This window comes from Balaenoptera physalus (assembly GCF_965194825.1).
Source record: "Balaenoptera physalus genome assembly, chromosome: 21".
Classification (NCBI taxonomy): Eukaryota; Metazoa; Chordata; class Mammalia; order Artiodactyla; family Balaenopteridae; genus Balaenoptera; species Balaenoptera physalus.
Genome location: NC_138902.1, coordinates 34612593 through 34639840, shown reverse-complemented (window position 1 = coordinate 34639840; position 27248 = coordinate 34612593). Strand labels below are relative to the sequence as shown.

The following is a 27248-nucleotide window of genomic DNA, read 5'->3' as shown; positions in this document are numbered from 1 at the left end:
TTGAGGAACGAATAGGATTTGGTTCCTTTGAAATTATATATTTGATTTTTTTAAATTTATGTATCTTCATTTGCACATTTTAGTAGATTGCTTTTTCAGTTATATTTTATAGGTTTGTTGTTTCATGGTGAGAAAAGGATTATTGCTATCAGCCTTAAAAGGAAAGTGTCCATTTGCCTTCCATTTGAAGGGAATGCTATAGACTTGGTATTTCTAGTTCATTCTATTAAAATAAATTGTTATTTATCATCTGAGGTTTCAATTTTACATCAACAGTTCATATTATTTATGATCTTTTGGGAGATCTGTCTGGAGTGTGATTCAGTGCCATATAAAGTCATGCTTTTCACTAATTTACTAGTAATTGCTACTCCCTCAAAAACGCATTTTTAAAAATTGATGTATAATTTTTCATTTAGAAAATAAGTAAAGACTTTAAAAAGAAAGAAAAAATAAGGGAAGAACATTTGTAGTTGCAAAGGTTTTTGCCTTCAATGTATCTCACCAGTATTCTGTTCTGAAAAGATAAATAAATCATTTAACCAAAGGTACAAAAAATACCTCAAACATGGTATTTCAGCAAAAAGACAGCCATTTTGCAATATATATTTATATAATCTTACAATTAAAAAGTTGCTTTCTTTTAAATTTCATGAGCATAAAATTTCACATTGAACATTTAAATGTAAAAAATATGAGTTATTCTAAACGTGTAGTTTTTAATCGCGAGGAAAGTCTACATTTTTCTCATGCGTAAAAGAACCAAAAAATGTTCCTCACTGTGTGATGGGTTCTTTAATTACTTGAAACCAGAGCTGCTTCAGGCCTCTTATAATTCGGTTGAAAGTCCTGTTGCTGAGCTCCTATGAGCCCCTCCACCACCACTGTCACTCAGACTAACGGAAGCGCCACCGTCTCAGGACACCAACATAGCTCCACATCTGGTGACAACTCCTGGGAAAAGGGGAGGGAGGGACAGAGAGTGAGGAAACGCCGCCAGATGCTTTAGCCGCATTAGCCGCGATGTGAGGTGCTTCGTACCCGCCCACATTTCACTGGCCATGCCTGCAGTCAGGGAAGTAGGACTTCCTGAGACAGAGGAGGACCAGATATTGTGAATCTCATTGCAACTGTCCCGGCCACACAGTGTAGACAGAGTTAAGGGCAGATACTCTGAGGCAGACGGTCTGGAATCCTGACACCGTCCTTTGCTGCCTGTGTGATCCTGGGGCAAGTTCCTCAGGCTCTCCACACCTCAGTTTCTTCATCTGTGGATCTAAGATACTATAACTACTCCTGGGGTGCTAGCGAGAATTGAGTTAACGGGTGTTAAGCACTTTGAACAGTGCCTGGGACCCACTGAATGCCCCGTAAACATCAGCTGATATCGTGACGGAAGTCAAGCAAAGGCCCAGTTACACCCTAGCAAGACCTTATTGCTTAATTCTAAGTGCGATAAATAGGAAAGTCCACACGAAGTTTAGAATTTCCTTCATCACACTGTAACTATACTATAGAGCTGAGGCCAAGCTTCGCTGGGCCTTGGCATCAAGTACAGGATGATAAAGGGCAGGCTGGTTGCAATCCTCTTGGCCTCCTCCCCCAGGGAATACTTAATGGAACACTTTGGCATGACGCTCACAGAAGGCTCCAGACATCTGCCTGAGTTGGAGACGCAGAGGCAGCTGACTTTGCAGGAGCAAGTGTATTCATAGAAGAGATAAAACTTTGCTGCAAATAATTCAGATTTTTGCATTGGAGAAATTCAGGAAAAAAAAAAAACATTATACAATTGTGGTACCAAATAAAAGAGCTTTTTTTCCCTTTTCTTGGGATTTTACCCCTGGTTCAATAAAGGAAAATTATTTTGCTACAATTCTATGCCTGTGAGCATATGGTGCAATTAGCAAATACATACATTGTTCAATAATCTGTGTTCACGGATACATGCATTCAAATATGATATTTATTTCCATGCAGCTAGTTGTTTTTGTTTTTTTGTTTGTTTGTTTGTTTTAATTTATGGCTGTGTTGGGCCTTCGTTTCTGTGCGAGGGCTTTCTCTAGTTGCGGCAAGTGGGGGCCACTCTTCATCGCGGTGCGCAGGCCTCTCACTATCGCGGCCTCTCTTGTTGCCGAGCACAGGCTCCAGACGCGCAGGCTCAGTAGTTGTGGCTCACGGGCCCAGTTGCTCGGCGGCATGTGCGATCTTCCCAGACCAGGGCTCGAACCCGTGTCCCCTGCATTGGCAGGCAGATTCTCAACCACTGTGCCACCAGGGAAGCCCCATGCAGCTAGTTTTAAAAATGACAGTACTCTTCCTCAGTACTGCAAAAGGGAACATTTTTCTCAACCCCTCTACATTTTGGTAGCAGAATTCATCTGGAAAAATGTATTAGTAGGTAATTTAAATGTAAAGGGATATAATCATGGAAAAATCATCAACTTCTGTCAAAAAAAAGAATGAATGCTTTCTAAAAGTATTATATCGATTATTATTTAAGTAATAGCATCAATAAATAATTGATATTCTGCTTTAAGTCATTTTAATAATACATGAAGACTACATTAAGAAATATCTGAACATAAACTGAATCCTATTTAAGGTCAGCAGCCATAGTTTCATAAATGAACAGTAGTGCTTCTGTAGAAAGTGATTTTTAATAGAAGGGCTGCCAGAAGAGCTTATTAGTACCTATATTTTTTCTGGAAAAAAAAGTCTTAATCTACCTTTAATACTATAACAAACTTTAATTTGTTTCTTCTTGACTAACTTGATAGTAATGAGTCCTTTCACTACTCTTTTGTTGTTTCCCTAGAAACTGCAGTATGCACCCCTCACTCATTACAGCCCAACACAAAGTGCACTGTTGCACAAAAACCTGGAAACTTCGAGCACCTTCACTCCCTTTACCTTCCTCTCTGCATTTCTGTAGTCATGCATTTTTATTCTACATATATTTTAAATAACATAGGAAATTATTATTACTGTTTTTACAGTTGATACTCATTTAAGCCATTTACCAACAAATTTATTTTTTAAATTGTCCTTGGGACTTCCCTGGCGGTCCAGTGATTAAGACTCCACACTTCCACTGCAGGGGGCACAGGTTCCATCCCTGGTTGGGGAACTAAGACCCCACATACCAAGCAGCACAGCCAAAAAAATTTTTTTTAATTTTAATTTTTTAATCCTCTATTTCTCCCGGTCCCACATTTATATAGAAGGTAAAGTGGTAAAAAGAATTGGAGGCCTTCCTTTTATTCTCTTGTATTTTATTGCTTACTGTGTAGCAAGCATTCAGTGTATCCTCACACAAACATGAAAGAAGATAAAAAGGAGAAATTGTGGTAAATCTTTAATAACTTGCTAACGTTTGCATAATTAATAATCAGCTAGTCTGTTAAATCAGCTGAACTCAGGAAGGTGAAAAGAGAACTTAACTTTATTCTTCCTCAATACTTTCACCTGTAGGTTAACTGTATAGATTTATTCTTCCCCCAGCCTGTGGAGGGAATCTTGAGGAGAATCCATGCTTTTTCATTTTACCCTCAAGTAGTAAAATGTCCAGTTCAAATTAGTATAAAAATTCCAATCTTGCATCCAATTGAAAACTTCTGACATCACTTGAATCAGCCCAACTTTAGATCTTTCCAACACGTTCTAGTTCTATGTCCCCAACTTACTCATAGAGAAAGGCACGTCAGGGAAAAAAGAGCATCAAGGCAGGAAGAAAAGTCCTGTTTAACCTGCACGTTTGCAGGGTGGCTTTGGAGTCGTCTCCTGTGGGGTGCTTGATGGATTCTTTGCAAAGCCCCCTGAGAAGGACGATCAAAAGGAGTGCCCGTGGTCACAGTTTTGTGGATCGCCTGGTCAGTTTTGCATGCTCACCTGCTGTACACAATGACACGCCTGCAGTCTTTTTCTGCTGACACCCCCTTCCCCCCGTAGGAAGCTCTGTGGGGAGGATATTTCAAGATGGCACACCCAACTGTTGGGAGGCTGGTGGGCACCCTGTCCCTCTGTTAACGGTGAGTGGAGTACAGCTCCCTCCCTCTCCAGCTGTCTCTCTTCGCTCAGCCTCAAGACCTAGTCAACTAGGGCCAAAACATCTCAAGTCACAAATCTGAAGCTGTCCCCAAATGTCAGAAGGAAATGGTCCTGAGACGTTCTCCTAAGGCCCCTCCATCTGATAAAGGTGACAGAGCTTCCTCACTGAAGAATGACAACCAGTGCTACTCTTAGCCCTTCAATCCCCAATGTCTCCCTTCCCCTCAATGTCTGTGACAGGAACACAAAAGCAATTTCAAGATATCTTAGCAAATCCTGCTTAGACTGTCTCATAATTAATTCATTAAACCCAGCTTTTGAAAAATCAGCCAAAACACAATCACTAGATTCTGTTTTCAACTTCATCTTACAGTTGGAGAAACCAGAGTTCAAACCAAGTTTGCCTAATTCTTGATTCTGGGCTTCTTCCTTTAAGAAGCTGTGCACACAATACATGTGGGTTAAGATCCAGGTAGAAGAGGAGAAACACCCCAGAGATGTGGGTTTCACTTCTGTTTCTACCACTAACTCCTTGTGTGATTTTAAATATGTTATCAATCCCTTTTGCACTGGAGTCATCCCCTTGCTCGGTAAGCAAGCTGGAATAAATCAACCCAGTGGATCCAAGAACAGACCATTTTTAGGTCCAACAATCTACGTCTCCATGAAATACCTTCCCGATTCAATTCCCAGAATTGTCAGCTGATGGACACCGTTGCTTATAAAGATCAAAAGATCCTGGGGACCTTTAAGACTGTGCCTGTGCTTCCCCGTTATATGCACTATACACAAAAAAAGAATTGTTATTGATTCACTTACACTCATATACACACAGAGTTATTTTTAGGAGAGTGAAAACTATCTAGTGGTCCAGCTCAATGAGCTGGTCATTGTACCAGAGAACAACTATTAGGGTTGGAAAGAAAATTAAAATCCATCTAGTTTCGTGAGTTCACTCCCTGTACCCTATTGCATATCTCAGGCTCACAACACAGCTCTTATTTCTTCTTCAAAGAATAGTGTTCTCAGTGTCCTGTGATGCTCTATAAAAAATGTTTTCAGGATAATGAGGTAATGAAAATTTGATGAACCACTAAGTATACCTAGAAGTTCCCACTGCACTTTTTACTTAACTGTTGTATGGAAAATCTGTTTTATAACCATTGGCCTACAGCTCTGTCTCTCACAACTGGGGTGTGAATTTCTTAAGGACAGAATTGTGTTTCTCAGAGATTTGCATTCACCGATTCTCATAGGTTTGGCTCCTACCAGGCCCTCAAGAAATGTTGGTGGAATCTGTAACAGGAGATGTGTTGGATAAACTTATTTCTCATGCAGAAGAAAAAGATGAATTTGTGTGGTTATGGTGGCACAGAGATACACTTAAATATTTAGAAATTTGGATTTCTTCATTTTGTTTAATTTAGAAAGCTATACTCATTGTAGCATCCACTAGGATGAACAAAAATTATACCAGATTTAAACTGAAACATCAGAGCAGTCCTTCGCACTGCAGAGTCAGAGCTCAGCACGTAGTGGTCAAGCCCCCATAATATCATCAAGAAGACCCAGGTGGGCCTCTCCCGGGGGTGTTGTGTGAATTAGCTCAATGGTGACTGTAAAGGGCCTTGGTGATGGAAAGATCTGTGTACCTGATAATTCCTGTTCTGATCACAGGGACCAAGACTTTCTTCATCGCTCTGTGAACAAAGGGCCAGTAGATGAACTTGCCGTAAGAGGTAGCTAACAAAAAGAGGTGTGAAAATGTAGAATCATACAGCCTCTAGAATAGCTGAATTTTATTAGAAGTTTGCTTCTATTGTGTGCTGCTGATAATGGCATCAAACCAGGCAAAATAATGGGCCCTTTTGAGATCCTGGAAGGCATCACAAAAGATTGCGCATTTTCTTTGTGTTAAAGATGTATGACTTTCCACACAGAGCAATGTTCTCAATACTGTCGGAGACTGAGAGCAAGTTGCTAGAAATTTAGATGATATAGGATAGGAAAAGACATGGGTGACAAGATGACAGAGAGAAGTATCCTGCTTTCAGAAGTACCATGTCCAATGTATTTGTTTTTCCTGGACCCAATTTTTACAAAAAGAGGCAAACAGATAGAGTATACCTTAAATTTGGGTCATCCTTTCTGTTATTCTGCCATAGAGATAGGTTTTGTTTTGGGGGGGTTTTTTTGTTTGTTTGATTCTAGGTTGTAGGATCAGAGGGAAAGCATATATGAGACTTAAGTCTGAATGAGTGAACTCCAATCCCTGCTGTGGGATTCTCCTTCCCAATTTGATTTATTTGAATTCATCTCAGTGATCGCCATCATCACTTATCTTTCATGATCCTTTCATGAACCTGCTGGGAAAAGGCAGCTTGACCATCTACTGGATGAGTTTCCAGTAAAATCAAATCATGCTCCTTTGTCTGATGCCACAGGGAAGGCTGCTGAAGAGGATGAGGATGGAGAGCAAAATGGGGAATCCAAGAAAGTACAACTAAAAAACAGTGGCCAAGAGGCCACCAACCCCGAGCTGTGGAATTGGTGGGCAGTGAAGCTGATTTCCATTGACCTTGTGTCAACAGAATGAGAAGTCTACCTGCCCCTGGGCCATGGTGACTTAGACAGCCAACATCGCAACCCTACTCGCTTTTCCCCTCCCAACTCGAACGTGTAACCTACAAGGTCTTCTCCTGCATCAGTTTTGAGCATCCTTTCTATCTTTTAAGCACTCTAATAGTAATGGGAGTGGGTAGAGGAAAAGAGAGAGGAACCAAAGGATCCATGACAAAGCCCCCACTTAAACTCTGAATAAAGAGGTTTTCAAGACTTCCAGAAATAGTACCATTTGGGGGGCAATGGCTGACTCTGAGAGCTCAGTCGAAAGCTCATTCTACAGTAGCATTCGCCACAAACGTGTTTGTCTGATTCATTGGAGAAGAAACAAATAAAGAACGAGACAGTTAACGATTCCAGCTGTTAAGGATGAGGTTAGGGTACTTTCCCCACAACCGGAAACTGCCCGGCTTCTCTCTCGCTGTGGAGCCAAGTAGCAACACGAAAGGAACAAGACTCAGATTAATCCCCGCACACTCTACCCACTAATGCCTGCCACCCAGTACGCTCAGCATTCTCCCCGTCAAGCAGCTTCCAAGCTTCCAAGGAAATCACAAGATGGATCAATCCAATGCTTCTCATCTCCTTCCTCCGTCTTATCCACCTTCTGATCAGATAGTTCAGGGGCAGCAAGTGGATAAAGGCCAGCAGCCAGCAGCAATCAAAGGAGGCTGGTGGGTCGCGGGCAAACGAGAGTCCGGTTCCACGTGGTTAGTAATGATGGTCTTATTATTTCTGATCAGTTATAAACGATACGACTTCTCCCTGCAACAACTGCCTTCAGTGGTCCCTTGGTTTTTTATCCTCAATAAGAGATAAACATAGTAAACTGAAACTTTGAAAGTGACATGCTACCCTTTCTTTTGCACTAACCATCTGCAGGCTGCAGTGTACTAGGCGCTTCTCAAACTGTGATGTGTGTGAGGATGGCCTGGAAATCTTACAAAAACGCAGGTTCTGATTCAATGTGTCTGCAGCTGGCTGCCAGGTTCTGCATTTCTGTGCTCTTTTAGCTGCTACATGAACCAGAATAAAAATTCCATGAGCTTCCAGGACGTCCGTATGCACTCCGTATGTCAAAAATATATATGTAGTAGATTAATGAGTCAACATATCCATGGGAAAGTGAACAGCTGGTAGAGCTGCACGTAATTTTCACCGTGTGTGCAGGACCCTGTGGCCCAACCCCAAGACCATGAGGAAAATGAGGGACCCTCTCTGCCTGGTGGCTGCAGAGGTTACAGTGTGGTGCCCACCATGTATTACAGGTATGTGATGAAACCTGTCCCCAGAGAGACCCCCGGATTCACTCATTCTACACCGGTGGAGAAAGTCACCACAGATTCCCCAACATGACTCTGGATCCAAGTGGGGATTGTTGATTTAACCCCTTCTGACTTGTTCCTATTGCTTCATTGTGTGTTCATAGAGATTTTGGGAGCCCTACCTCATGTCAGAGAGGCCCTGAAAAGAATGAACATACGAGGTGATCTGGGTGGCCTTTCCAAGCATCCTTGTAGTTCCATGGTCCCAGGAGACCAGGGGCTCTCCCAAGCGCACCCAGATGCGGTGTGTACGGTCCCTGAGCTTTCGAGGAACTATTTTTTAGGAGGAATGTGAGATTTTGCTTAGTACTTCTATGCACTACAAACTTCAACTATATTCCTTTTATGTTTTTTTCTAGACCTAAACACTATAATATACTATTTTAATGTTTCTCATTATAAAACATATGTTTAACCAAAGGACAGATTATTTAAATAAGTGCCAAAGAGACATCTAATCAAATCATTACATGCAAAAAATGGGAACCAGTATTAAAGATACATTTCAGCCATGTGAAGTTTTTGTAGGCAATATTTATAATGATCTGAAAGCCAAGTTCCTATCTCCGGTTTGGCTCTTTTTATAAATTTACACCTTTAAGCACAATAACATATTTTTCTGCACCTAAAATCACACATAATAGACTATATTAACCATGTCTTACCAGTATTCCAAAGGATAACAAGCCCAAGCAGATACTCCATTATCTTTAAAATTTTTTCCAGCTTTGTTGAGGAAAGTTTGGCAGGAATTGTGTATACTTACATTGCATATCATGATGTTGGTTTGTTTGTAACGGGTCCAACAGGTGAGATTTAGCGTACATGTTCATATGACAGGACAACCACAATCAAGTTAATTACTCGTGGTTACTCTTCATATGTGTGTGATCCCAGTGTCCTCAGCGCCTTCCATGTGCTGTTGTTACCCTCGTTCCCTCTGGACACTGGGGAGGGACGGGGGTCTCCCACCCTGCGTGATGCTCTTACACGACACCCAGGCTCAGGGCTTGTCCGTAGCTGGTCCTTCTGCAGAGGCACCATCCACGCTGCCCTGAGTTGTCCCATCTCAACTGGCGACAGCTGCTGCTCAGCTCCCTGCGAGGAGTCCCAGAGCGCTTGGCTCCCCCCAGGACTCACCGAAGCTGTTTCCACCGCAGGACAGCGGGCCCCCTTCTTCCTGGACCCCTCCTGGACCAGCTTCTCCAGATCAGAGCCCCATCGTCTGAGACTTTCAGGGCCCGCCCCGCAGTGTTTCCAGGACTCTTGGGCTTTGGACCAGGAGCCTAGGAGTTAAAACACGTCGAGCTGCATAATGACCGAACTACCTTAAATAACAAGGTTTTAAAGCTTAATAAAATAAAATCAGAATTACCAAAAAAAAAAAAAAAATTCGTGTTTGTTACAAAGGGATGGGTTTGCTCTGCCTGTCAATATTCTCACAGTGCCACCTAATGGAACCATGAAATAAATGGAAAATTAAGAAGATGGAGATTAAGAAGATTATGAAACAGTCTACCGCATTCCGAAGGCACTTTTTCGCCACGTTTGTGCTGTTTTTCGAGCAATTGATCATGCATGTTTTTCAAATAATTATAATTTCAATTGGATAAAAATAATACACACAGAAGTCATTCACAGAATCATTCTTTTGCATCAGCATGAAAATAAAGATACTCAGAACTTTTACTTTTTTGCTGTTTTGTAAAACATGTAAACACAGAATTTAATGTTTTTCTTCTTATTTTTAGAAAGACTAGAAGTGAGACAATGTAGTATTTTGAAAACTTTGCTTTGGGGGTTATCACAATTTAATTTAGTATAAAATATGTAATATAAAGTATAATTTAAAATAACATAGTCACATGCAGTTTTAAACTGAATTTTTTTAAGAAGTAAATCTTCAGAGACGTTGCGACAGATAAAGAGTGCGTTTAGGAGGGTCGTTCTATGTCAGCTGTTACGTGGGTGACTGTGTCAAGTTGAATGTTGTGAAGGTCATTGTCCACAGATTTTCACAAGCCCCACACAATACCTCTGTGTGATTCATGCCTTGTAAACCTCCAGGTGGCCTGTGTGACTTTGAATAAAATATATAACTTTCAGTTGTGTTCTTTGTAATTTTATGCCATTTCCTTTTCATCTCAATGGACATTTCCTGATTGCTTTTGACACTCAAGTAACGGTTAATATAATTATTTGTTCACTTGTCTCTCCTATGCTTCTGTCTCTCTTTCCGGACAAGAACTCTATGTCAACTCTCTATATGCCTAGATTTCTTGGGGGTATAAAACAGTGTATAAATCATCGTGAGGTGATACTGTGGCCAGGAGAGCTGTCACTCAGCCATTTCAGGTACATAAACAATGTACATTTATAATGCATGTTGGACACAAACTCTGGATACCGCTGAAGATGAAATTACACTTAGGCTGTTGCTGCATTCTAATTTTTTAAGGGACTTTATATTTACTCTTTCTATTGCTGTTTTGAGGAAAAAAAACCATGAGGGACTTCCCTGGTGGTCCAGTGGGTAAAACTCTGTGTTCTCGATGCAGGGGGCCTGGGTTCAATCCTTGGTTGGGGAACTTGCGTGCATGCCGCAACCAAGAGGTCCGCATGCCTCAAGGAAGACCCGGCACAGCCTAAATTAATTAATTAATTAATTTTTTAAAAACCATGAAAATCCCAAATCCTACTTTGGTGTCTAAACTCATGTTCATTAACTCACCCAACACATCCATTTATCATCACTATGTAGAGATGAGGCCAATAAGATAACGTGCCTTCAAGGAGTTCAAAATGGAAGGGTAGAAACATTGAAATTGCAAAAGAAAAAAAGGCTGATTATTTCAATTATATAATTTTGAAAAACCCAGTGTGACAACAAATGGAAAGGTTTCTGAGACCAAGATAATCTGCCCAAATCCTAGGAAGATGGTGGGGAACTGAAGCGCTTTGTCATCACTACTGAGATAGGCTGGAACTCGTCATGGTAGCTAAGGTCCCCAAGTCATGTCAAAACATAAAATTAAGATACTCAGAATCAGTGGGTTTTAGCAGTCTTGCTGCTTCTACCAATTTTCAAGACGATTGTTTAAGTTTATCTTGAATCCTCTTTGGATGTTAACTTCTTCCCATTTCATGAAAAATGACATTCCTTGACTAAAAGTGATGTAGATAAAATGTTAAGGAAAACTGTGAGGACAATAGGTAAAATGTACGTACATAATAAGATCACAAATAAGTAGTCACTGGTAGAACGTTTCTGTAAAATACACTGTTCGTGTTCTGAAAATTTATCCTTGAATCTCAGTTAAGTATGATCTTCTAGGAAATAAAGATCATCAAAATAATCTTGAAAAAAACCGAGGAATTTGAAAAACCAGATAAAAATATAAACATTAAGCCTGGGAAGAGTTTCATGTCTAGGAAAAATGCAGAAGATAGTTCTAGATGGTTTTCATTAATATAACAAAGTTTTAAAATACGCCTTGAGTTCAATGTCTTAAATTCATAATGAACATCATATTGAATAAACTGACAACAAAGAGATTCTAGGGTTTATTTCATAGAAATAAAATGTTAAATCACAAAATTCAAAATAAAAGCCTCAAAAAAGTGGTTAACCTTTGGGGGTGGGTGAGGAAAGGACACTTACCATTAACCTTCTAAGACTCCAGGACACTGGGCTTCAGAACCTTGTAAGGGCACTTGGTCAGGTTAAACCTTGCACCATTCATGAAACATTCTTCAAAGAGCGGGAGAGTCCAGCTCTAGTGAACTTGATGAGCGGGGTATCTACTGTGGACAAACCTGCTTGAAGGAGCCACTTGAAATTTTCCTAAAATGGGCCTGATTTTCCAGGTGAGGCTTTGGAGGAATAGGTAGTAACAGGCACCTCTAAGGTCGTGTAGGAAACACCTATAAAAGATGGGCTGGGCTTCCCTGGTGGCGCAGTGGTTGAGAATCCGCCTGCCAATACAGGGGACACGGGTTCGAGCCATGGTCTGGGAAGATCCCACATGCCGTGGAGCAACTAGGCCCGTGAGCCACAACTACTGAGCCTGTGCTCTGCAACAAGAGAGGCCGCGATAGTGAGAGGCCCGCGCACCGTGATGAAGAGTGGCCCCCGCTTGCCGCAACTAGAGAAAGCCCTCGCACAGAAACGAAGACCCAACACAGCCAAAAAAAAATTTTTTTAGTAAATTAATTAAAAAAAAAAAAAAGATGGGCTATGAGGACAGTCAGAACCACACAGCAGTGACCATGGCACTAACTACTAAAGCTATACATGCAGCAGGTTTATGGAAAATCTAGCAGTAGATGTTTTGATTTTTTTTTAGAAATATTTTTGATAATAATATCCCAATTCTATAACTTAATGTCATAAATATTCTTATTTTGTAGTAATTTCACATAATCAATGCTTTAAACATCATATAGTTCAATTCTGTGTTTCCTTTAAAATATTAATAAAATTCATGAAACATTTAGAATGAAATCTGCACTGTATCTGCTCGACACCTGCAGACCGGCTTCTCTAGTTGTTAACCTGCGCGAGGAATGTCTCTCTATTGATTTTTATCTTTCTTCTCAGCTCTCATTTTGCTCTTTTGTCAGATTCCTCACAAAATACAACTCAATTCCACTATAACCTCTTGAAACCAACGTCTGGTCCCATTACTCTTAGAATAAAAGGTGTGTCTTTCAACATACACAGTTACATTTTCATTAGCCACTTACTTGTGTTTTGAAAAATAATTGCTAACAACTGGTTTTTTAAAATATCAGCAGAATATATACTTCAAATTCAATTCTAGTGGTTATTTAGTTTTATATGGTCAAACTTTTCAGATTCCCCAGAATTACTGTTTGGTTTCAAAGTTTAGAGATAGGTCAGCAAAGAGAGAAACTCATGCAAAAATACTACAGGCTCAGGAAATCTGACAACATCTAAATTCTGAGTCAGCTGAGGGAGGGCGGTATATCCACTGTTCACATGGTCGAAGCCCTAGAGGCAAATGGGTTCAAAGAGATGTCAAGTTCCTCCATCTCCTGTTGTAAATAATCTCCAAGAAAACGGAATGCTAACCCTGTAGGAGCCTTTTTCAAAATTATCCAAAGGAGGTAAATTAAAGCAGAAAAAGCCTTCAAAGCCTTTATTTGAGATGGTTCACCCTCAAATAAAGAACCGGGTGTGTCGCCAAAGGCCTATGGGAACCAGGGCATTTTCACTTTTCTGAACGAAACTGGTCCTTGCCATCTCCAGTGCAAATGCTCCTTATGACAGACGTGACCACAAACAAATATGCCAGGCTGACCTGGGGGAGCCCAATCAGGGCTTGTTTGTTGTTTTTTCCTGCGGTAAATACCCGTAACATAAAATTTACCATCTTAACCATTTTTTTTAAACATCTTTATTGGAGTATAATTGCTTTACAATGTTGTGTTAGTCGCTGCTGTATAACAAAGTGAATCACCTATATGTGTACATATATCCCCATATCCCCTCCCTCTGGCGTCTCCCTGCCACCCTCCCCATCCCACCCTCTAGGGGGACACAACATCTTAACCATTTTAAGTGGACATTCGGTAGCATTAAGCACATCGCTGTGCGACAGTCCCCACCATCTTCTCCAGAACGTTTCATCTTCCCAACCTGACACTCTGCACCCACTGAACACTGACCCACCTTCACCCTCCCCCAGCCCCTGGCAACACACCCTTCTACTTTCTGTTTTTATGAATCTGACGACTCTAGGGATCTCATATGAGTATTTATCCTTTGATGACTGGCTTGTTTTACTCAACATAATGTCGCCAAGATTTCATCCTTGTTGTAGCGAGTATCAGAATTTCTTCTTTTTAGGGCTGAATGGTATTCCACTATACGCCCGTGCTACGTTTACTTATCCGTTCACCATCTGTTGATGGGCACTCGGGTTGCTTCTATGTTCTAGCTGTTGTGAATAACACAGCTGGAATAAGCTGGGGTTTTTAAAAGAGCTGATGTTTGGTCCATGTCTGCATACCAAGCAACCACTGTACGGAGGAAACCGGAAACATGAAATCATGCACATACATCCCAGAAACATTTCTAATCAAGCCCACCATGTCCTTGGGATCCCCAGAGGGAAACAGTAAAAGGAGAAGATACACTGCGTGAGCCAAAGGCTGGTGAGGGTGAAGAGACAGTGACAGAGCAGCTTCAGGGGCAGCTAACCTACGTTCAGTTGACCTCACTCAGGATCCTACAGCAGAAGCGCCTAGCCTCACGCTAGCGGCTGTGCAGAGGTGCAGACACGACTTTCCGTAACCTTGCCGGATGAGCCCCCAGCGCACTGAGGGTGCAAGGTGAGCACACATCTCTCACGTCAAGAATGAACGATCTGGATGAGACAGAAGTACGTGTGTGGGTCACGCCAGCCATGGTGGTGGGACGTGTGCTATGGCGAGGACACGGTCCCAGATAGGAAGGGCTTCCTGGAGGAAGTGCCGTTTTTAAGCTGAACTCTGAAGGATGAGTAGGCGTTGCCCAGAGGTCAAGAAGGACAAATCTTATTTCACGCAGAAATGGGATGTTCCGAGCCTTTACCATAAAGTAGAGCAAAGTAAATTGAAGAGACCACAAGTTAAACATGGCTAAGGCAGAAAGCACAGGGTGGGGAAGGATGGCGTTGAGAGAGAAAGCAGGGAAAAGCCTCCTGCAGGGCGTTGTACGCGTGCGGACGAGATCGGCCTCTGTCCTGGTGGCCGTGGGGTCGCGGGAGGGTTTTAAGCACAGAAGGGTTATAATGAGATTTAAAATTTAGAAAATACCATTCTGTCTACAGTAAAGAAAATTGCTTAAGGCTTGCAGAATTGTGAGCAGGACAGGGCTTATGACACTGGGGATGGAGTAGAGGTCAGTGATAATCGAGGCCAGACTGCCCATGGAGGGAAAAATGGGCATCTGGGAGCATTCACGAGGATCCAGGCACTGGTGGTCCAGTTTATGTAGAGGGGTAAAGAGGAGGGGCTTCGAGGCTTCTTTGGTTTCTGGATAGAGAAACTAGACCGCTGATGATGCCATGCATTCAGCAAGGAATACCAAGAGGGGTCAACCAGAAGGACAGAGATTATTAAGTCTGCACTTGAGGCCTTTCCCATCCTCATGTCCTGAGTGCTCTTAGATGGGCAAAAGGTGGTGCTGGGGCTGGGTTCACTAGGATGAAATATCCTCAAATGTACTGGCAATGATCAGTCGTCCACCAAGAAAATAGGGAATCCGTGTTTAAGAGGAAAGCTCTCACGTCTCAAACTACAGTTTCTTCCATTCCTGACCTTGTAGCTTGGTGCTTCAGCCCCGTTCCACCATCAGAGTTTGGTTCTTCCATCAGGAGATAGAGCAAAGGCACCATTCTAATAGCACCTAAACTCATTTAATCTGTGTTTTCTCCAAGTACATCACCCAGGAAAAAAAAAATGTGTTGGTCACATGTCTTCCAAAAAGAGGTGATATTTTAAATTATAGTTTTAAGTTATTATTTCTAAAATGTTGTCATTAAAAAGTCCATACTTGGGGATTAACCAAGATGGCGGAGTAGAAGGACGTGCTCTCACTCCCTCTTGCGAGAGCACCAGAATCAAAACTGGCTGCTGGACAATCATTGACAGGAGGACCCTGGACTTCACCAAGGAGGATACCCCACGTCCAAGGACAGAGAAGAAGCCACAGTGAGACGGTAGGAGGGGCGCAATCAGAGTAAAATCAAATCCCATAACTGCTGGGTGGGTGACTCACAGACTGGCGAACACTTATACCACAGAAGTCCACCCACTGGAGTGAAGGTTCTGAGCCCCACGTCAGGCTTCCCAACTTGGGGGTCCGGCTACGGGAGGAAGAATTCCTAGAGAATCAGACTTTGAAGCCTAGTGGGAATTGATTGCAGAACTTTGACAGGACTGGGGGAAACAGAGACGCCACTCTTGGAGGGCACACACAAAGTAATGTGTGCATCGGGACCCAGGGGAAGGAGCAGTGACCCTGGGGGAGACTGAACCAGACCTACCTGCTGGTGTTGGGGGGTCTCCTGCAGGGGCGAGTGGTGGCTCTGTTTCACCGGGGGGATAAGGACACTGGCAGCCGAGGTTCTGGGAAGTTCTCCTTGCCGTGAGCCCTCCCAGAGTCTGCCATTAACCCCACCAAAGAGCACGGGTAGGCTCCAGTGTTGGGTTGCCTCAGGCAAAACAACCAACAGGGAGGGAACCCAGCCCCACCCATCGACAGTCAAGTGGATTAAGGTTTTACTGAGCTCTGACCGCCACAGCAACAGGGAGGGAACCCAGCCCCACCCATCAACAGTCAAGGGGATTAAGGTTTTACTGAGCTCTGACCGCCACAGCAACAGTCAGCTCTACCCACCACCAGAGCCTACCATCAAGCCTCTTAGATAGCCTCAACCACCAGAGGGCAGAGAGCAGAAGCAAGAAAAACTACAATCCTGCAGCCTGCGGACCAAAAACCACAGTTACAGAAAGATAGACAAGATGAAAAGGCAGAGGGCTATATACCAGATGAAGGAACAAGAAAAAACCCCAGAAAAACAACTAAATGAAGTGGAGATAGGCAACCTCCCAGAGAAAGAATTCAGAATAATGATAGTGAAGATGATCCAGGACCTCGGAATAAGAATGGAGGCAAAGATTGAGAAGATGCAAGAAATGATTAACAAAGACCTAGAAGAATTAAAGAACAAACAAACAGAGATGACCAATACAATAACTGAAATGAAAACTACACTAGAAGGAATCAATAGCAGAATAACTGAGGCAGAAGAACGGATAAGTGACCTGGAAGACAGAATGGTGGAATTCACTGCTGCGGAACAGACTAAAGAAAAAAGAATGAAAAGAAATGAAGACAGCCTAAGAGACCTCTGGGACAACATTAAACGCAACAACATTCGCATTATAGGGGTCCCAGAAGGAGAAGAGAGAGAGAAAGGACCAGAGAAAATATTTGAAGAGGTTATAGTCGAAAACTTCCCTAACATGGGAAAGGAGATAGCCACCCAAGTCCAGGAAGCGCAGAGAGTCCCATACAGAATAAACCCAAGGAGAAACACGCCGAGACACATAGTAATCAAAGTGGCAAAAATTAAAGACAAAGAAAAATTATTGAAAGCAGCAAGGGAAAAACGACAAATAACATACAAGGGAACTCCCATAAGGTTAACAGCTGATTTCTCAGCAGAAACTCTGCAAGCCAGAAGGGAGTGGCATGATATACTTAAAGTGATGAAAGGGAAGAACCTACAACCAAGATTACTCTACCCGGCAAGGATCTCATTTAGATTTGATGGAGAAATCAAAAGCTTTACAGACAAGCAAAAGCTAAGAGAATTCAGCACCACCAAACCAGCTCTACAACAAATGCTAAAGGAACTTCTCTAAGTGGGAAACACAAGAGAAGAAAAGGACCTACAAAAACAAACCCAAAACAATTAAGAAAATGGTCATAGGAACATACATATCGATAATTACCTTAAACGTGAATGGATTAAACGCCCCAACCAAAAGACATAGACTGGCTGAATGGATACAAAAACAGGACCCATATATATGCTGTCTACAAGAGACCCACTTTAGACCTAGGGACACATACAGACTGAAAGTTAGGGGATGGAAAAAGATATTCCATGCAAATGGAAATCAAAAGAAAGCTGGAGTAGCTATACTCATATCAGATAAAATAGACTTTAAAATAAAGAATGTTACAAGAGACAAGGAAGGACACTACATAATGATCCAGGGATCAATCCAAGAAGAAGATATAACAATTATAAATATATATGCACCCAACATAGGAGCACCTCAATACATAAGGCAACTGCTAACAGCTATAAAAGAGGAAATCGACAGTAACACAATAATAGTGGGGGACTTTAACACCTCACTTACACCAATGGACAGATCATCCAAAATGAAAATAAATAAGGAAACAGAAGCTTTAAATGACACAATAGACCAGATAGATTTAATTGATATATATAGGACATTCCATCCAAAAACAGCAGATTACACATTCTTCTCAAGTGCGCACGGAACATTCTCCAGGATAGATCACATCTTGGGTCACAAATCAAGCCTCAGTAAATTTAAGAAAATTGAAATCATACCAAGCATCTTTTCTGACCACAACGCTATGAGATTAGAAATGAATTACAGGGAAAAAAACGTAAAAAAGACAAACACATGGAGGCTAAACAATACGTTACTAAATAACCAAAAGATCACTGAAGAAATCAAAGAGGAAATAAAAAAATACCTAGAGACAAATGACAATGAAAACACGACGACCCAAAACCTATGGGATGCAGCAAAAGCGGTTCTAAGAGGGAAGTTTATAGCTATACAAGCCTACCTAAAGAAACAAGAAAAATCTCAAGTAAACAATCTAACCTTACACCTAAAGAAACTAGAGAAAGAAGAACAAACAAAACCCAAAGTTAGCAGAAGGAAAGAAATCATAAAGATCAGAGCAGAAATAAATGAGATAGAAACAAAGAAAACAATAGCAAAGATCAATAAAACTAAAAGTTGGTTCTTTGAGAAGATAAACAAAATTGATAAGCCATTAGCCAGACTCATCAAGAAAAAGAGGGAGAGGACTCAAATCAATAAAATCAGAAATGAAAAAGGAGAAGTTACAACAGACACTGCAGAAATACAAAACATCCTAAGAGACTACTATAAGCAACTTTATGCCAATAAAATGGACAACCTGGAAGAAATGGACAAATTCTTAGAAAGGTATAACCTTCCAAGACTGAATCAGGAAGAAACAGAAAATATAAACAGACCAATCACAAGTAATGAAATTGAAACTGTGATTAAAAATCTTCCAACAAACAAAAGTCCAGGACCAGATGGCTTCACAGGTGAATTCTATCAAACATTTAGAGAAGAGCTAACACCCATCCTTCTCAAACTCTTCCAAAAAATTGCAGAGGAAGGAACACTCCCAAACTCATTCTATGAGGCCACCATCACCCTGATACCAAAACCAGACAAAGACACTACAAAAAAAGAAAATTACAGACCAATATCACTGATGAATATAGATGCAAAAATCCTCAACAAAATACTAGCAAACAGAATCCAACAACACATTAAAAGGATCATACACCACGATCAAGTGGGATTTATCCCAGGGATGCAAGGATTCTTCAATATACGCAAATCAATCAATGTGATACACCATATTAACAAATTGAAGAAGAAAAACCATATGATCATCTCAATAGATGCAGAAAAAGCTTTTGACAAAATTCAACACCCATTTCTGATAAAAACTCTCCAGAAAGTGGGCATAGAGGGAACCTACCTCAACATAATAAAGGCCATATATGACAAACCCACAGCAAACATCATTCTCAATGGTGAAAAACTGAAAGCATTTCCTCTAAGATCAGGAACGAGACAAGGATGTCCGCTCTCACCACTATTATTCAACATAGTTCTGGAAGTCCTAGCCACGGCAATCAGAGAAGAAAAAGAAATAAAAGGAATACAAATTGGAAAAGAGGAAGTAAAACTGTCACTGTTTGCGGATGACATGATACTATACATACAGAATCCTAAAACTGCCACCAGAAAACTGCTAGAGCTAATTAATGAATATGGTAAAGTTGCAGGATACAAAATTAATGCACAGAAATCTCTTGCATTCCTATACACTAATGATGAAAAATCTGAAAGAGAAATTATGGAAACACTCCCATTTACCATTGCAACAAAAAGAATAAAATACCTAGGAATAAACCTACCTAGGGAGACAAAAGACCTGTATGCAGAAAACTATAAGACACTGATGAAAGAAATTAAAGATGATACCAACAGATGGAGAGATATACCATGTTCTTGGATTGGAAGAATCAACATTGTGAAAATGAGTATACTACCCAAAGCAATCTACAGATTCAATGCAATCCCTATCAAATTACCAATGGCATTTTTTACGGAGCTAGAACAAATCATCTTAAAATTTGTATGGAGACACAAAAGACCCCGAATAGCCAAAGCAGTCTTGAGGCAAAAAAATGGAGCTGGAGGAATCAGACTCCCTGACTTCAGACTATACTACAAAGCTACAGTAATCAAGACAATATGGTACTGGCACAAAAACAGAAACATAGATCAATGGAACAAGATAGAAAGCCCAGAGATTAACGCACGCACTTATGGTCAACTAATCTATGACAAAGGAGGCAAAGATATACAATGGAGAAAAGACAGTCTCTTCAATAAGTGGTGCTGGGAAAACTGGACAGCTACATGTAAAAGAATGAAATTAGAATACTCCCTAACACCATACACAAAAATAAACTCAAAATGGATTAGAGACCTAAATATAAGACTGGACACTATAAAACTCTTAGAGGAAAACATAGGAAGAACACTCTTTGACATAAATCACAGCAAGATCTTTTTTGATCCACCTCCTAGAGTAATGGAAATAAAAACAAAAATAAACAAGTGGGACCTAATGAAACTTCAAAGCTTTTGCACAGCAAAGGAAACCATAAACAAGACGAAAAGACAACCCTCAGAATGGGAGAAAATATTTGCAAATGAATCAACGGACAAAGGATTAATCTCCAAAATATATAAACAGCTCATTCAGCTCAATATCAAAGAAACAAACACCCCAATCCAAAAATGGGCAGAAGACCTAAATAGACATTTCTCCAAAGAAGACATACAGACGGCCACGAAGCACATGAAAAGCTGCTCAACATCACTAATTATTAGAGAAATGCAAATCAAAACTACAATGAGGTATCACCTCACTCCTGTTAGAATGGGGATCATCAGAAAATCTACAAACAACAAATGCTGGAGAGGGTGTGGAGAAAAGGGAACCCTCTTGCACTGTTGGTGGGAATGTAAATTGATACAGCCACTCTGGAGAACAATATGGAGGTTCCTTAAAAAACTAAAAATAGAATTACCATATGACCCAGCAATCCCACTACTGGGCATATACCCAGAGAAAACCGTAATTCAAAAAGACACATGCACCCGAATGTTCATTGCAGCACTATTTACAATAGCCAGGTCATGGAAGCAACCTAAATGCCCATCAACAGACGAATGGATAAAGAAGATGTGGTACATATATACAATGGAATATTACTCAGCCATAAAAAGGAACGAAATTGAGTCATTTGTTGAGACGTGGATGGATCTAGAGACTGTCATACAGAGTGAAGTAAGTCAGAAAGAGAAAAACAAATATCATATATTAATGCATGTATGTGGAACCTAGAAAAATGATACAGATGAGCCAGTTTGCAGGGCAGAAGTTGAGACACAGATGTAGAGAATGGACATATGGACACCAAGGGGGGAAAACTGCGGTGAGGTGGGGATGGTGGTGTGCTGAATTGGGCGATTGGGATTGGCATGTATACACTGATATGTATAAAATTGATGCCTAATAAGTACCTGCAGTATAAAAAAACAAACAAAACAACTAATACTAAACTTTCATTGGGTTATTTGTATGGAAATATGTTAATATAAATGTTTCAGACATTACATGAAATTCCTAAAAATCTTATATTTGTATTTGTATGGAAATATGTATGGAAATATGTTAATATAAAAGTTTCAGACATTACATGAAATTTCTAAAAATCTTATATTTGTATTTGTATGGAAATATGTATGGAAATATGTTAATATAAATGTTTCAGACATTACATGAAATTTCTAAAAATCTTATATGTTCTGGTATAATGTTATAAGTCATAATCCTAGTTATTACTTTAAAAAAAAAAAAAAAAAAAAAAAAAAGTCCATACTTAAAAATTAAATATTTTTCCCTTTAGTAGTTTGTTGTTATTACTTTTCAATGCCACTTTTAATTATTCCAACTTTTGTTTTAAAAAATATTTCTCATTAAGTTAGGGTTATGTCCACTTTGATAAGCAAACCACAAAGGTACAGGTTTTTTTTTTCCAGAGAGGTTTTGGGTTTTGAGGAGACTAATCATGAAATATGCATGGCAGCCGAGGTTTCAAAGCAGTGCCCAATCTGTATGCAAAATCCCAGGCTGAAAATCATAACTGTCTAAATCAGATACAAAGTAATTCAGAAAAAAAAAAAAAAAAAAAAAGGACATTGCAACCACAGAGATCTCTTCCAGGTAGCCTTCTGGGGCCCATAAATTAACTCTGAAAATGTGCTCTCGGCCACAGCTTGGCACACTGGGTCAAAGAGTCTGAGCATTCCTTTTACCAAATGTGCAAAAATACAGCCCAGTTTTTTAAGTGAGAGAAGGGAAGAAAAAGAATGTATTGCTTTGAGATGCGTTTTGGTTCAGTTATAATTCAAAACCAGCCTCAATAGTTACTCTTTTGTTAGCATAGCTTGTAGCTCAATCTTCAAATCCTCATTTTTTTGGACAAAAGTCACAAAAATGGCCATCACTTACTGCAGACACTTACAGCAATTCATGTCCCTGTGGAGGGTGTCTGCCTAGCTTTAAACTCTGCAGCAAATTACCTTCCTTTAAGTTTAATGATTGCTAAGTTTCTTAGCTTGAAAATAGAAACGTCTTCTTGATGTCAGTAAAGCTTGCACTACATTTTGGCAGCATCAATCACAGAAGTTCCTTGGGAACCCTCTGGGGCGGGCCTTCTTAACCTCAAGAAACTTAACAACTACATCTGGCGGGTGGGTTCCACATCCAACCAACGGAATCCGAACTTCTATGTGATTGGCCGAGTCGTGTTTCAAAAACGCCTGTTTCTGTGATACTGTGAGGTTGGAAAATGGCTGCTCTGGCGAGTGATTTGTTAAATTAAGGTTGGAGACAGGCCACATTTTGCTGAGAAAGTTAAAGCAAATGAATAAAATTGCGAGAACATAGGCCAACTTTACGTTTATCGCTTGTTTAAATCCTTCAGATGTTCTCTTTTCTCTTCCTTTTGAAAGAGCCTTCTGGGGACTTTACGGCCCCCTGGGCCTTCGCTCCTGGAACCACGTACCGTGCACGCCGAGGGCTCCCCTTACCCCCGCATCCTCTGCCGACCCCCTCCAGTTCATCAGTCTGCCCGTCTGCCTGCACCCTCGCCCCTTCCCAGACGCGGCTGTTCTCACCTCACTCTCAGGTCAGATCCAGCCCTGCCACCCGCTCCAGGCCCTCTGCCCCTCCCTGAGGGCCGCGTCCCCCCTGCGCTGACTCTCGGGCAGTGTGTGCTCGCCTTACGTTGGCCGAATCCATGGCTCATTTTGCAAGGGAACTGTAAACTCTGCAAGAATAACCATCTCCTTCCTCTGAATTCCTAGCAAGACTGTGTCCTTTCTACCCATTTAACTGGTCAAGAGGCATCTGATCAATAAGGAGACAATGAGAAGATTATTCACAGCAGACCCTGATTAAGTCCCACGTCACTGCAAGTGCTGACTTGCTCCCCGACTAATTTCTAAGCTCCCTGAAAGCACGGAATACAGTTTGCGTTCTGGCGCAGTCCTTTACACTAAGTGCTTAATAAAAACATTTGGACTTAACAGAAACAAATCCTCTTCCCCACGTCTGAGTTCTTTGATTTATCTTCTAACGGAGCAAATGCTTTCATTCCTCTGTGAGTAAAGGCAGGTTGCACAGACCCACGGAGAGCATGCTTCCCCTTTCTGTGCCCTCAGGTCCTGGGAATTGTGTTAAGTGACCCTCCTTTATCAGGGGTTAGCGCCTCCCAAATCCCACCGGGAATCAGATTTCTCTTTAGAGACTGTTCAAATAAAGGCACAGATCCTAGGCCCCATGGCAGCCTGAGTCACAGTCTCCGTGTTGCAACCCTAAATGAGCATTTATTAAGATCCAGGCTTTGGGATCATCCCTGAAGATAGAAAATTGGGCAATTATGGACGGTCCTTCCTCTGAAGAGCTTAGAGGCAAATGGGGAACGAGGTGTTTTCATACAAATAAACAGGTCAGTACAATTCCCTGTGTTTCTTGAGGGGCACCCAACCCAGCTTGGGGAGATGGGGAAGCTGATGGTCTCGGAAGGCTCCCTGGAGGAGGTGAGGTCTAAGTTGAATCCAGCCTAGCCAGGGAACATCAAAGAGGAAAGACTGTTTGGGGAAGAAAGGGTGAAATATTCGCAGGTGCAGCAGTAAAGGAGAGCATGGAAGATCCTGAGAAAAGAAAAATAAAAACAACTTAAGATGAACAGAGCACAGATTACCAGGAGTGCCTGGGAGAGCGGAAGCTGAACAGGGAGGTAGATGTGGGTCCGAGGGGCCAGGTGAACCGTGCCCTATGATTTAGGTTTTACGCTGATAACAATATGAACCTTTACCAGGCTTCCAAGCCAAGAAGAGATGTGCTGGGATTAGAATTTTAGAAATATTGCTCTGGCTACCTAAGGGAGAGAAGGTTAAAATCTACGTGCCTACTTGTAGGCAGAGAAATCTCTGAGGAAAAATTCCAGGTGCTTAATGCAAGAGCTGATGGTGTCTTAGAAGGGCTTTTCGGCACAGAGGTCCGGTCAAGCACCAAGAGGGGATGGAGTTGCCCTGTGACGGTGAACATCGTTGTGGAGGGATGAGGACCTCGGGGAGGGCTGGCAGGGGCACAGCTGCTCTCAGGGAACGGGTAGAGGGAAAAAAAACTCGCGAGGGGACCTGAGAAAGTGACCCCAAAAAGGCAGATGGGAAATGAGCTGAAATCAGTGTCCCAGGACGGCAAATGGGCATTTGGACGATGCCATTAACGTGGGTGTAAACAATCAACAAATCCGGGCACATAGCTTTATTTTCTTTCAGTCACACGTGTTTACTATCATAAATAGAGTTTTTTTTCAATTATTTGCTTTATTTATTTATTTTTTCTTTTTAATTTTATTTATTTATTTATTTATCCATTTATGGCTGTGTTGGGTCTTCGTTTCTGTGCGAGGGCTTTCTCTAGTTGCGGCAAGCGGGGGCCACTCTTCATTGCGGTGCGCGGGCCTCTCACTATTGTGGCCTCTCTTGTTGTGGAGCACAGGCTCCAGACGCACAGGCTCAGTAGGTGTGGCTCACAGGCCTAGTTGCTCCGCGGCATGTGGGATCTTCCCAGACCAGGGCTCAAACCCGTGTCCCCTGAATTGACAGGCAGATTCTCAACCACTGCGCCACCAGGGAAGCCCATAAATAGAGTTTTGAAAATGTGATTTTCAGTTTTCAAAGAGGGAAGTTACTCTCCATCAGCGGGCGTGGACTGAGCGCCCCCCGCATCCTCGTGTGGGTGGTGCTGGTCTTTGCAGATGCTGAGGGTCTGTTCCCTGCCTTCAGGGAAACTTCAGTGAGTGGCTGGGAGCTTGCAGGGTCCCCAGGGCTCAAAAGAACACAGTCGACAAAGAGGAGGTGACATATTCTCAAAAGTCAGCTCCACGACTGTGTAGCTTAAATGAGGTGGAGTCGCACGGCTGGGAAGTGCCGGGGGGAGGCCGAGGGGAGAAGCCGGCACCAGGGGGAGTGAGGGCTCGTGCCTGTGCCTGACGGCTGCGTGGAGGAAGCGGACGCAGTGGCGCCGACCCTCTGAATTACAGGTGGGCGCCAGAATGGATCAGAAACATAACCCTCTCCCATGAGAAAACGTGGGCATAGGTTCTTTCCTGATGCTTGTTATTAACTTTGTACAAAGGCAAACTGAGGCACGGTGAACTTTGAAAAGTCTGAGCAGACAAGGATTCACCAGAACGAGCGCGGACGGGGCGCTGGTAGTGCGGAGAGGGCTGGGCAGAGGTTTGTGGAGCGAAAACACAGAAGCGAAGCAAAGCAAGGGAATTGTGGAAGTTTTCCATTGGCTCTAGACTAAGCTGGTGCTTCTCTGGGAAAGTCCAGCCGGCTTCTCTGCCTTGTGAACCCAGGAAAGAGCCCGAGGGCCATTCAGCAGGTGGTTTATTAAGTGACAGGTCGCATCTGAAAGACACCACGCGTTAGTGAGGCCAAGAAACCCAGACTCTGGCAGCCTGGGGAGAGATGTGGGTCCTCCAAGTCACAGCAATAAAATGCCAGCTGAAAAGTCAGTGAAAAATAACAGCGATGTTCCCAACAAACATGGGAACAAAAGGGGGGGAGAAATCTGGCCTCCCCCGACACACGGATCAAGTGTTTGTAAGAGACGCCGGCTTTTTTTCAGCATCATTACAGATGAGGTGATCTGGGAAGCAGGGGCAGGGAGGTGAGAAGTGATCACGGCCACAGAGCCTGAAGTTAGGCCGCGCTGGACCAGGCGGTGTGGGGCTGGGGATCAGACCGCAAGCCCGTCGACAAGTCAGCATGAGAGCCAGTGGCGCAGGATGAACAGGCCGACCTGGGAACGCAAACACTGCCTGAGCCCATTCATCCATCGGTGATTTAAATGCAGTTACAGGAGCTCTCATTAACGTAATACCAGCAACAAACCGGAGGAAACGAGAGGCCACCTCCAAAGGGCAGGAAGAAACAGACATCGCTTCTGCCTGAAGCAGCGAGCGCCCAAGACGGGAGGGGCCCAAACGCTGACCCTCCTGATTACGTCACCAGATAGTTCCCTTTCTCTGGGTGGTCTTATAAGACCGCTTGAAGGCAACAGGCACTCTCTGCTGCTGCTTAAAGAGAGCGAAGATACACAGATGGTGAGGGGACCACACGGGGCAGAGGGCAGGCTGGCGTCATCTTGCTGTCCCTCCTCCGCGGTCCTTGCTCCCGTGAGGGGCACCTGTCTGACTACCAGGCAACTGCCTTTTCAGATTTTAAAGTTCAAGAGTGGAAGATACATCCATCGGGTTTGATAAATAAAGGCAAAATTGGCCTCCTCCTTCACTGTGATAAACTTTTGCACGGTATGAAATGATGAAGTGTTTGCCAACACATATTTGCTGGAGAAAAGCACCCTTCTTATCTTCTCCAAAGCGCCCTGGCTAATGTCTTCCCATCCTAGAACGACGTCAGGACGGAAGCTTCGAGTAGGTGCTAATGATCTTCAGCATCTCCCTGCAGCTCCTGGTGACTCTCATTGGACAAAGAGGAGACACAGAGCTGGTGACAGCAGGTGAACGAAGGAACAAGGACACTTGGAGGAGTCGCCAGGGAGCTGCCCGCGGTCCTAGATCCGCGTTGAAGCCGAGGCTCCGGAGACGGATTGACCACTCTGCTGTTTCTGCTGCTGGGAAGGCCGCTGTGCGTCCTCGGGTTCTGGGTCTCGGCCCAGCTTAAAGCCAGGGGCCC

General features: G+C 42.4%; 2 long non-coding RNA genes across 3 annotated transcripts in view; one reads left to right on the top strand and one right to left on the bottom strand.

Moving 5' to 3' along the window:
* The window catches only part of LOC309651368, a 334574-nt gene extending 307588 nt beyond the window's left edge, over window positions 1-26986 (top strand). For both annotated transcript variants that reach the window (XR_014258073.1, XR_014258074.1), the window contains one exon: window positions 22986-26986. This is a non-coding gene — a long non-coding RNA (uncharacterized lncRNA). The remainder of the gene's footprint in view (window positions 1-22985) is intronic.
* On the bottom strand, window positions 12220-14387 carry LOC309651372. Its single transcript, XR_014258078.1, has 2 exons — window positions 14079-14387; window positions 12220-14042 (listed from the first exon to the last, which is right to left on the bottom strand). It is a non-coding gene; the product is annotated as an uncharacterized lncRNA (long non-coding RNA).
* Window positions 26987-27248: the final 262 nt, after the last annotated feature.